Source organism: Lonchura striata, chromosome 1, assembly GCF_050655825.1.
Source record: "Lonchura striata isolate lonStrDom1 chromosome 1, ASM5065582v1, whole genome shotgun sequence".
Taxonomy (NCBI): Eukaryota; Metazoa; Chordata; class Aves; order Passeriformes; family Estrildidae; genus Lonchura; species Lonchura striata.
Genome location: NC_140703.1, coordinates 11,435,840 through 11,446,035, shown reverse-complemented (window position 1 = coordinate 11,446,035; position 10,196 = coordinate 11,435,840). Strand labels below are relative to the sequence as shown.

Genomic DNA, 10,196 nt, shown 5'->3' with positions numbered 1-10,196 from the left:
GTAAGTATTGCTTATCCTCCTGAGTGTTTAGCTAAATCTGAAGAATTATCCCTTGTCTCTGGAGCTATGTTTTCATTGCATGGTTTTAGAGCATTGGCTGTGCTCTCTGAAAAGGGGTTCCTCCCTTCCTTGTGTCCATGTCAGGCTCCTGCTGGTTTTCTTTAGCATGTTTGGCACTCAGGTGAGTGTGCAGCAACTCTTCCTAAAAAAGAGGGGAATACTCAACAACTCTTGTAGCTCAAGACTGGGTGAACGTCTAATCCAGTACAAGGGAAGTGTGTGGGGTAGATGGTAAAACTCTTTTCCCTGGAGGTGAGCACTTAGTTGGTTCTGTTGCAGGTCTGAAACTAAACCTACAGAGCCTCTAAACTGCTCTTGCTGTGGGTCCTTTCCTCCTTGGTTGCAGACCACTTGCCTCTTTTGTGCCTGTGGTCCCACAATCAGCTGTGGCACTGATGCCCTTGTCCTAATGCAGAGGGCAAGACAGGAAGGAGCAGAAGACTATGGAGATGCGTGTGATTATTTTACAGATTTAAGCTTTAATTAAAAAAATATGTGTTTTGGGTTGTTCTCATCAAAACTCAGTTGTTTACTTCCAAGCAGTGTAGTATAGGTTTGTTCATAAAGCACTGCTAAATGTAAAAAAAAGTACCTGCTACTGCTTTGTCACTTGATTTGTAGAGCTGCAAATGACTGTACCAGAAGAGAAAAATGAGGAACCAGGACTATAGCATATTAAAATGAGTGATAGCTGAGGACAGGATGGCAATAGATGGGGAGTAGGTCTATGAAGTTATTCCAGGCACTCTCCCATTCCTGGATTGCAATTTTTTTTATCTTATGAATCATGCAAGTGGCAGATTTGATAATTCTTCCACCCCTTAGCACTGTCTGTGCAGGCCCAGTCTCTTAGAAACAGCAGAGTAGTAAGTCATGCTGGAAAGGAGGGAGAAGGAGTGTGAGCTGCTGAGCTAGGAAAGGGACAGCAGGAGTAAGGGCTCATTCCCCAAGGGAAAGCTGGGCACAGAGGGCTAGGAAAACCCCAAACATGACCTGTCTCATGCTCTCCTCTTTTTCAAAACCCCAGCAGGCCATTTAGATCTCTGCAATACCAGCAGTAAGTCTGTAGGCTGGCTGCCCATTTTTCTTTCCAGTCTTGTTGTTTCTGATACTCAGCCTTCATACAGGTTATGATAATTTTAATGGCACAATCTTCCCAGATCCTTCTGGCTTTTCAGAGACCTGTTTAGAAGTGTTTGAGTCTCTGGTGAATGGCTCTCTGCAGCTTTGTGCAAGCATGTCCCAGAGAGGAGTTCCACTTACTGGATTCTCTGTTAGAACTTGATGAAGTGACAGTGTCCTTTTTCTGCTCATGATTTTCACAGACCTTTCAAATCTGATTATTTCACTGGTATATGTTTCCCAGGGAAATCACAAGTGTCTCTCAGATGGTTTTGGATTAAAAGGGAATGCAAAAGTTTTCTTTAAAAGTCACAGATGGTTTGATTGTTATGAATGCTAATGTTATATTTATTTTCCAAAAATATCCTCTACAATAGCTATGTGCTATTTTGCAATTTACATGTGCTGGAAGACTGAATTTAATCTGAAAAAAAAACCTGAATCTCAAGCTTTGAGTTGACAAAGTTCAATATCTGAAATCCAGACTACAAGCAGGGCTGGCCTGAAATACAGTGATTTTTGCAACTCCACCTCTTCTCCAGCAGAGTGTATGTTTCCAACATATAATTTACTCTGGATTTTGCCTCATTAAGCCTTTATTTTTAGTGAAAAGAAATAATATTATTGTCAGTCCCATCAAACAGACACTGCCATAGGCTCAACAATGCCATGGAGCAAAGCATTAAGAGACTAAACTATTGCTTTATTTCGAGTCTGAGGAGAAAAGTCATTGGGATTTTTTAATGCATATATTAAATTGGCTGGCAGAGCATTTCAACAGGAATGCCAAGCCAGCCAAAAGGCCTAGCCTATAACCTCTAATCTTATAGAGTTGAACTCTATTATTTGCCATAAAAATTAGATGTTACCGAGTTCTAACAGATGTCTTCAGCAGACACATTTTTATTATTGCAGAAGTTTAGGTAAATGGAAACTGAGCCCCAGATTTTATTTTGTAGATTATGGGACTACTGTGCTGTGTGGTTGAGGCTGGAATTTTAAACATGAGTTATAAAGGCTTTTAGAAACCACACTAATTGATGTCTCAGCAGTTCTGCTGAATCACAATAAGAACACAGGCTGCCATGACAAAAAAAAAAAAATGGTTGCAATAACCAGTTACCCAACAAACAGGCTCATTTTTTGCACAATGACTGACACTAGTTAGTGGGTCCATGTTGTGCACCTCCATGGAAGTATTTTAATTAACTGTTCTGAGGAAGCAAGGAAGGGGGTTAGAGGAAAATCTTCCTGAAGATCTGTAATAAAAACCATCTGGAAGATGGATGATGGGATACAAAATATTTTTATGAATATGGTCCAGCACAGGTGTTCAAATGAAATCAAGAGAGATTAAGACAATCTGTATTTGTGTTTTTGTTCAACGAAATAAAGAGCAGAAACCAGAAGAAACCTTGTTTTGACAAAGCCATTTAAGCTAGGATATTGCATTAGAGTGAAACTTCCCTCTTCAGCTTGCAATGTCTAACATAAATCTGAATATATCTATCTCCTGCAGCCTGTGAGTACAGTTCCCTGTGCCTCTGGCACTGGATTAGAGACCCTGGCTTCAACAGGGTGCAGTGATATTCTTTTTCCAATTTAACAATACTATTCAAAGGCACTAGACAGTAAAATGAACTTAATAATTTCAATAATATTCCTCTCTCCCTGAAGATACAAGGGGAATAGAGTCTTAGATATATAAATCATGTTTGCTTTATGAACTTTTCAGGAAAGAATTTGCTGTTTCTTCCTACTTTGCCTTCGAGCATGCTATTTCTGTGATGGGAGAAGTAAAGGCATAATTAAAGAAAGGAGGAGGGTCTTTTTGGGGTTCTGCTTTCTCAGTGTGCTCCAGTGTGACAGGTGGGAAACTGAGCCCTGAACAGTAATGTGAATGTTGCTGAGGATCAGCTTTTTCGTGCTTTTAGAATTATTTCTGCTAATTTCATAAGCAATTTTAAATTACAAAGCAGATTGTAAAATACAATGCTTTATATGGCATGTACTTCTCTCAGTAGTGTTTAAAAATAGAATAAAATAATTAAATAATTCCATAAAAAGAAAAAATGCCTTGGTTTTGCTTTCAAAAACCTGCTACTAGGGAGGTCAATAAAACAAGTTGCTGAGGTTATTTGTGAAGTAAATCAACATGAATGAGGTGGAGAACATTGCCCTAGGGAAGCAATCCTATCTTTTCTTCTGTAGTAGACCAATCAAGGGTGTAGTCACTGCATGTGAACCTCTTATGTTATTCTGGTAGTGTAATTAAAATCATCATTTTGCACCTTGACACAATTAATTGTTGTTTTTAATTGCTATGGTAGATAGAACAGAAAAATAATGTATTTTCCATCCTCAATTATCTTCACTAAGCAAGCACTTTATGCAGAAGGATATGCCACTTCTGTACTGCTTTAGAAAACTGTACCTCCTACTTTTAAATTGAAAAGCATTTCTGACTTGGAAGAGGTTGTAAAGGATGTGTCTGTCAGGGACCATATTTCAGTGTGCTTAAAATGGCTTTAGGAAACATTTATTCTCTGAACAGTTTATGAGCAATGGCTTTGTAAATACACACTAGATGCAATCTGCCTTTTTTCTGTGTGCCTTGTACGTGGTACCATGCACTCATTGCTGTGTTTTCAAATCAACTTGACCCATAAATCCATGACCTGAAGAAACCATGGTAGGAAGAATGTACTCCTGAAGGTTTCCATGCTTTGTTTTCCCCCCCCCAGCTTTATTTGTTATCCTCATATAAGATTTTGTCTATCTTTTTGAAATAGCCCATTCATTAAAGGATGAGGTTTGATTTATGGGAGCATTGTATTATTATTCTGTAAAGAGGAAAGTGCTTTGCAAAACTCAGGTGTGTTTGCCAAGTATATGTATTTTATGGCAGGGTAAAAAGTGGGACAAGGCAAATGCATTGTGTTAACTTTGGGATACAAGGGGAAACACAGACTGTGTCTTTTCTTTGCCATCTGGAGCATGACAAGGGAATCAGGAGCACTGCTACTCTTGTGGAGGGCATCAGCATTTAGAAACTTGCACTCTCTTGACTATAAACTTCTAAATTACACCGGGAGCTGTCCATTGAAGGGTGTCTACACAAGGAAGTTGAAATTGTCTCACAGTGAATGAAGGAGACCTGTGTCAAAGCCTTTGGCAATTGATGATTGCCAAACCCTTCTGAAAAAGGCTTGATCAGCTCCAGGATGTGTGTCTCTGTTGGCAGACAAAATCCTTGCCTTGGCATTCCTGGACCTTGTTGTCCAAGGGAGACAGTGGGAAGGAGATTTATCAGCTCAGCTCCATCCAGAGGGAGAACTCCCCTTCCTCTGCTGCTGCTCATTCCCATCTCGTTTCAGTGTGGGTGGTGAAAAACGAGCAGGACAGAGAATAAGAAGTATCATAGAGGTTTAGAGGTGTTGCTGAACGCTGGCAGTAGAGCATTTTGGTGTCCAAAGAGCTGAACTGTGATCAGAAACAGTGAGGAAACTGAGGCAGTAAAAGAGGGCAGGTAGGTGGCTGCAGCAAGGAGCTTGGGGTGGTAGAGGCTTATTGGGGCTGTAGGGGTGGATACAAAAGCACTAGTGGATAAGCACTCTATTCGATATTTTAAACCCCTGTTTTATTAATAATTTTAAATTAAATTACAGCAGTCCTATTTGCCATCAGCTGAAGTCTTTGCATAAAATTATTTCTGCAGTCATATAATTAGTAGTTCAACAGTGCAGATATACAAAGAGTGAAAGTTGAGCATGCAGCCCTAAATTTGTCATTTTTCTGATTTTTCAGTCCTTGACTTAGTAACATGAATGCTCATCTTTTAAGGTGAGTTTCATGGGGAATATGCTTAAATTTTCTGTTTCATGACCTAGTTCCTTTGTTCTGAAGATTCAGTGCCGAGGTAAACTGTCAGAGCCTTGACAGCTAGCACCACAACAGAAATACTGGCATTTTTTAAAGCTTCTCTCATAGATTAACTCCTCAAAGAGCTTGCACACTTGAGTGGCAGACCCTTCCAGATTCCACTTCATCACAGTCAACACTTTGACTTTTGCTGAGGAGAGATTGCTCAGGATTCATTTGTTCTCTGCTGGGTTTTTAATGCATAAAGCTGATTTTCTAGCCAATTCTTTCTGGAAATGTTTTTTTTTTCCCAGATAGAAATTGAAATAATTGTAGCCCTGTCCAGTGTGGCTCCCTGGGTAGGATCAGTAGTGAGGCAGCTGAATATTTCAGTAGCTCTGAAGCCTGTTTCTCTAGGTTTAACATTAATTGCTTTAAGATAATTAATGAATTGTTTTTCCATACAGGGCTAGTGGGAAGGAAGGAAAATTTTAACTGTGCAGTATTTGTATGTATGTGATTATGAAGTATATAACACATCCTCAACTACTGCATGTTGTCCTGCCTCTCAAATTGAGCAATTTGGGTGTGATTAGGTGCAAAAAGGCACCGATGAGCAATGTAATCCCAAATACTGAACAATGTAATCCTAAAAATTGAACAATAGGAGTTCCTACCTCAGAAAAGGTCAGGTAAATGTGCATTTCAATTTTACACATTGTTTGAACCATTTGATATGCTTGAACCATGTAAGTTACCTTATTACTGCAGTAGAAAAATTGCTCTTTGATCTTTTTACTATTTAATTTCCCCTTTGTCCACAAGCTTTTTTCTCATAATTTCAACCCAGCTAATGCTCTAACCAGAAATGAATACATTACTCTGCTGAAATTTGAACAGAAGGCTAATTCCTAATCAAAATAGGCACTAATTTCTTTCAGTGCAAATTATCATCATTCATTGCAAATTTGCTCTCCTTGAACTATGCCAACATGTTGTACAAATTTCAGCACTTGGACCCAGCTTCTTATATCCCTCAAATCAAATAATATATTATTTTTTTTATTATTTCTGTTGCATATTTGCAAAAGATAGTGTTAAAGACAATGAATAAATATTGTTACTGCTAATGGTATGATGAAAATAAATATTTAAAATTTTATTGGGTTTTTTATACCAATAACAGATTTTTCAACCTTTAAAAAAAAAAAAGAAGAAGAAGGAAATCCATCTTAAAGTACTAAGAAACTAAATAACATGACACATTGTTTATCTCTTTGTTGCTGAAACAGATCATCCATTAGGAATACAGAACTTTCAGGGAAAAGATACTACTGAGATACCAGTGGAGTTCTTTATTCCAAAACCCAGTGGGTATTATTTTACAAGCATTGCAAAGATGGCATTTGATATTATGAAAAAGACACAGTGATCAGCCAAGCTGGGAAACTGGGCCTCCCAGTTGGTGTACTTATCTGTTTTAAATAGCTTTTGTGGTCTTCTAGGTGTCATCACATGTGTGCCTACACATACACTACTTCTTCAGACACCTCTTCCCAGATACAATGGTATTTTATAGCACCATCTGTCCAAAGGATGGATTTAATAGATTTATAATAATGCCATCAGGCAAATAGCTCTGCAAATTGTGAATATGGTTAAAATATACACAAAAGATACAAACATTAAACACAACAATTATGGTTTGCTTTTTGAAACGTGTGCGTGTCTGGATACCATTCCTTTCCTCTGGTGCTGAGTTATAGTGCATATCTCTATGCAAACAGGATTTGGAGCATTTTGTTAATAATGGTTTTTGTTCTTTTGTTTGCTGTTCTTTTCTTTCAAGATAGAAATCTCTAGTTTAATATAATGTTCCTTACATGTGAAAAACATTGATTATAGTGTAAATGAAATAATTGAAAATATAAAATGTGTGAAATCTAATTACCTGCTGCTGAAGTGTCTGCTTCAAATAGTCTAGCACTGAGGCTCTTTTATTCATGGGACTTACTTTTTAGGAGGAAGAAACTGCAAAATGCGAGGAACAGTATATGCCAGAAATTAAAATATTTTGGAGTGAGATGACTAAAACTGAACGTCTGCCCTGCTTCTTTTACAATATTTTAAAATTAGTAAACTATTTTCCAGTAGGAAGTTTGTACAGGGCCTTTGATTTGTTTGCTTTTTAGTCCTGGCTTTGGAAAGCTCCCAAAGAGAGTATTTAACATGTATACAGTTACCTGAAAATGTGGGAGATGGTCCTTATTGTAAAAGAAGAAGGTGATGGGATATTTCTTAAATCCTAGGCAAATCACAAAATGCAAGGTTGTATTTCACTTGACAATAAGATGATCTTAAATGCTATAATTAAAAACAAGAGAGTTACTTTCATTAAATAGTGATCCCCCATTGTGCCGATTATCCTCATAATGTTTTGCATAATGCCTGTGAATCTATAATGCTTAAAGATACAAGATGAAACACTCTGTAAAGACAGTGAGGAAAAAAATATCATCTACCCCTAAACCATTAATTGAGTTTCTCTTTTTGTTGTGTTATAAGCTTTCAAGATAATTGATAGGAAACTTTCTGTTCACCTATACTAAGGGAGGATATTTACATTCTGAGAAGGACAAAAGGTTCAAACAAGCAATTTTCTTAGCCACAGAAAAAAATTTGTGGGAGGGAGGAATCAGATTTATTGAATTTATTTTTTTCTGGTTTGGTAATGCTTTTTTGTTTTTGAGGTGGTTTTTTTGGGAGTTGGGTTGTTTGGGTTTTTCTTTTTGCCAATATGGTCCAGCCCTGTAGCCTCCCCACTGTCCCAGCCTTGTCCTGTAAATGCAGTACAACAGTGAGAGGTAAGGAAGGTGCCAGCAGAGGTCAGCTCTTGGTGATGTTACAGTGGTTTGGGATGTCTCATCTGCTATGTTGTGCTGAACCTTGTTCAGCCCTAAACAGCCCAGGCAGAGATGACCACACCTAGAACTTGTTCAGTAAAGGCAGCAAGGAAAGGAGTCTAAACTGTGCAGAAAGAGCATTTAGGTGCTGAAGCCACTTCCAGCAGTGCCCACTGTACCAAAGACTGCATCCATTGCTGTGGCGCCCAGTGAGCTGCAGATTCCACTCCCATCCCAAAGGAGAGGCAGAGGGGAGGCCCTGGGGCAGGAGAGGGGAAGCTGTGACCTGACTCCCAGCTGTCAGGTTTGTGTCCTGCCCTGCCAGCACGCTGTCTGCTCTCATGCCTGATCAGACGTGCCCCCTTCCCTTGGCTCTGCTGCTTGTAGGCCCACGGCCAGCTTCTCTTCCAGTAAGTTGTGGGATAAGTCTTCCCATCATCCCTGCCGCTGCCTTGCACTCTCCAGTCATTTCTTATTTTTAGGCATATGTGCTTTTGGTTAATCTGTGATGCCTGAGGCATGAGCCCTTTGTGTTCCTTTTCACTGTAATCAAAAAGAGCCTGAGCACAGAAGATGCCAAAAGACATCAGTTTCCCTTGTAGGCAGTGTGAGCTGAGCGTGTTCATTGACTCCAAAGATGTTAAACACACTTCTAAGATGAAGCCCTGAATACCTATTTATCCAAACCCAGTGCTTGCAGTGCAAAGGGCTGCGTTTCATTTTTATTAAGGATTAATATTATATTTTAAAATTTATTTTCTCCAGCAGCAGTGAATTTGGAGGCTGCAAGGAATGCACTATGTCCTGGAATCAAGAGCACTATGTTAGTCCAGATGAGCTCCATAGAACTGCAAGCAGCCTAAAGCAATCTCACCAAGAGAATCCATTCCTTAAGAAAACTTAAGCAAACAATTATAGGAGCCCTTTTGTTTTCACTCCTGGATTTTATTATTTGGGGGTTTTCTTAATAGCATCTTCCACGCATCCTTTCCCTTCTCTTTGCTTTTTACTGGACAGCATCAGTAGTGTTAACCCAGAGTTGCCAATGTTTGGGGGCATACCAATGTTTAAATTCCTTTTAGAGGAAAGAAAAGCAATTAAATAATTTCCATTTAGTGGCTACAGTCTGTGTACACAGCTATGAGAACAGAGGGGTGTTTGTATGTGTGCATGCGAGAAAGCTCCCAAACAATAGCAGTTTCTTTCTTGTACAGAATATTTTGCATGTGAGTATGTTTGTAGAAATGTCTGTATGTATTTCTCGTTGTGATGTGATAATAAGGGCTTTAGAATAGCAACAACACAACTTCTGGGTACTAGAATACAGTACCACACTGGATTATCTGTGTTGCGAGTACACAATGGCAGTGTTGCAATATCCCGAAATACCTTCCTCAAGGAACCTCATTTTGCTTCTCTGAATATCTAAATAAATAATGAAAAATATAAAATACAGTTCGTGAAGTACATAAGAGAAGTGCCTACAAAGCATGGCACATCTCAAGGAAATGTTGATGTTTTTAGTTCTGTCATCCATCACCATAATGAGTGCCAAAACTCCTTTGAAAATTAGCTGTCTGTGATTAGGCAGGTTTCAGAGTGCAGGTTGTTTCTGTATCTGATTCTGAAATATATTAATATGAATGTTATGCTAATTTGTCTACTTTTGACCTCGAGCTTATCTCAAAGATTCAAGAGGATATTGCCTCATTAAGTATCTCACTTGCAAAGTAAAACTACCTTCACCTTCTCACTTCATTAGATGGAATCGTTACTTTTTTCCTTTTGGGGAAGAGTGAATAAACAAGAGTCCTTCAAGATGTATTGCTTATTTCTACTTCAAGTATAGTTATCTCCTGCATACTTAATAGGGGTATTAAAATTAGTATTCAGCTCTAATTCTCTCCAGTCTAACTGATAGTGTTTTGATGAGTTTTGGAGTTTCTGCTCTGTCTGGGAATTTTAGTGATGAGGTAAGGGAGACAGACAGCAGCTTGGTTTTCATAAGCTGAGTTGACCTTGCAGGACATAGAGGCATGAAATGTTTATTGTGAAACTGAATAAATGTTCCTAACAGGCAATGAGTATGCATAAAGGAAAACAAAAACACAGACACCTTTATAAATATCCCAGACTGACCAGGAATTCATATTATTTCATTTCTCTAGGACAAAGGCATCCCTCTCAAAATGTATGAGACCCATTTATTTTTAATATTGTAATTTTGATTTCTGCCTTTTCCTGACATTG

At 38.5% G+C, this 10,196-nt stretch overlaps 1 long non-coding RNA gene across 4 annotated transcripts in view; it reads left to right on the top strand.

Moving 5' to 3' along the window:
* Positions 1-10,196, top strand: part of LOC146768589 (uncharacterized) — a 95,150-nt gene that overhangs the window by 30,446 nt on the left and 54,508 nt on the right. The window lies entirely within an intron of this gene.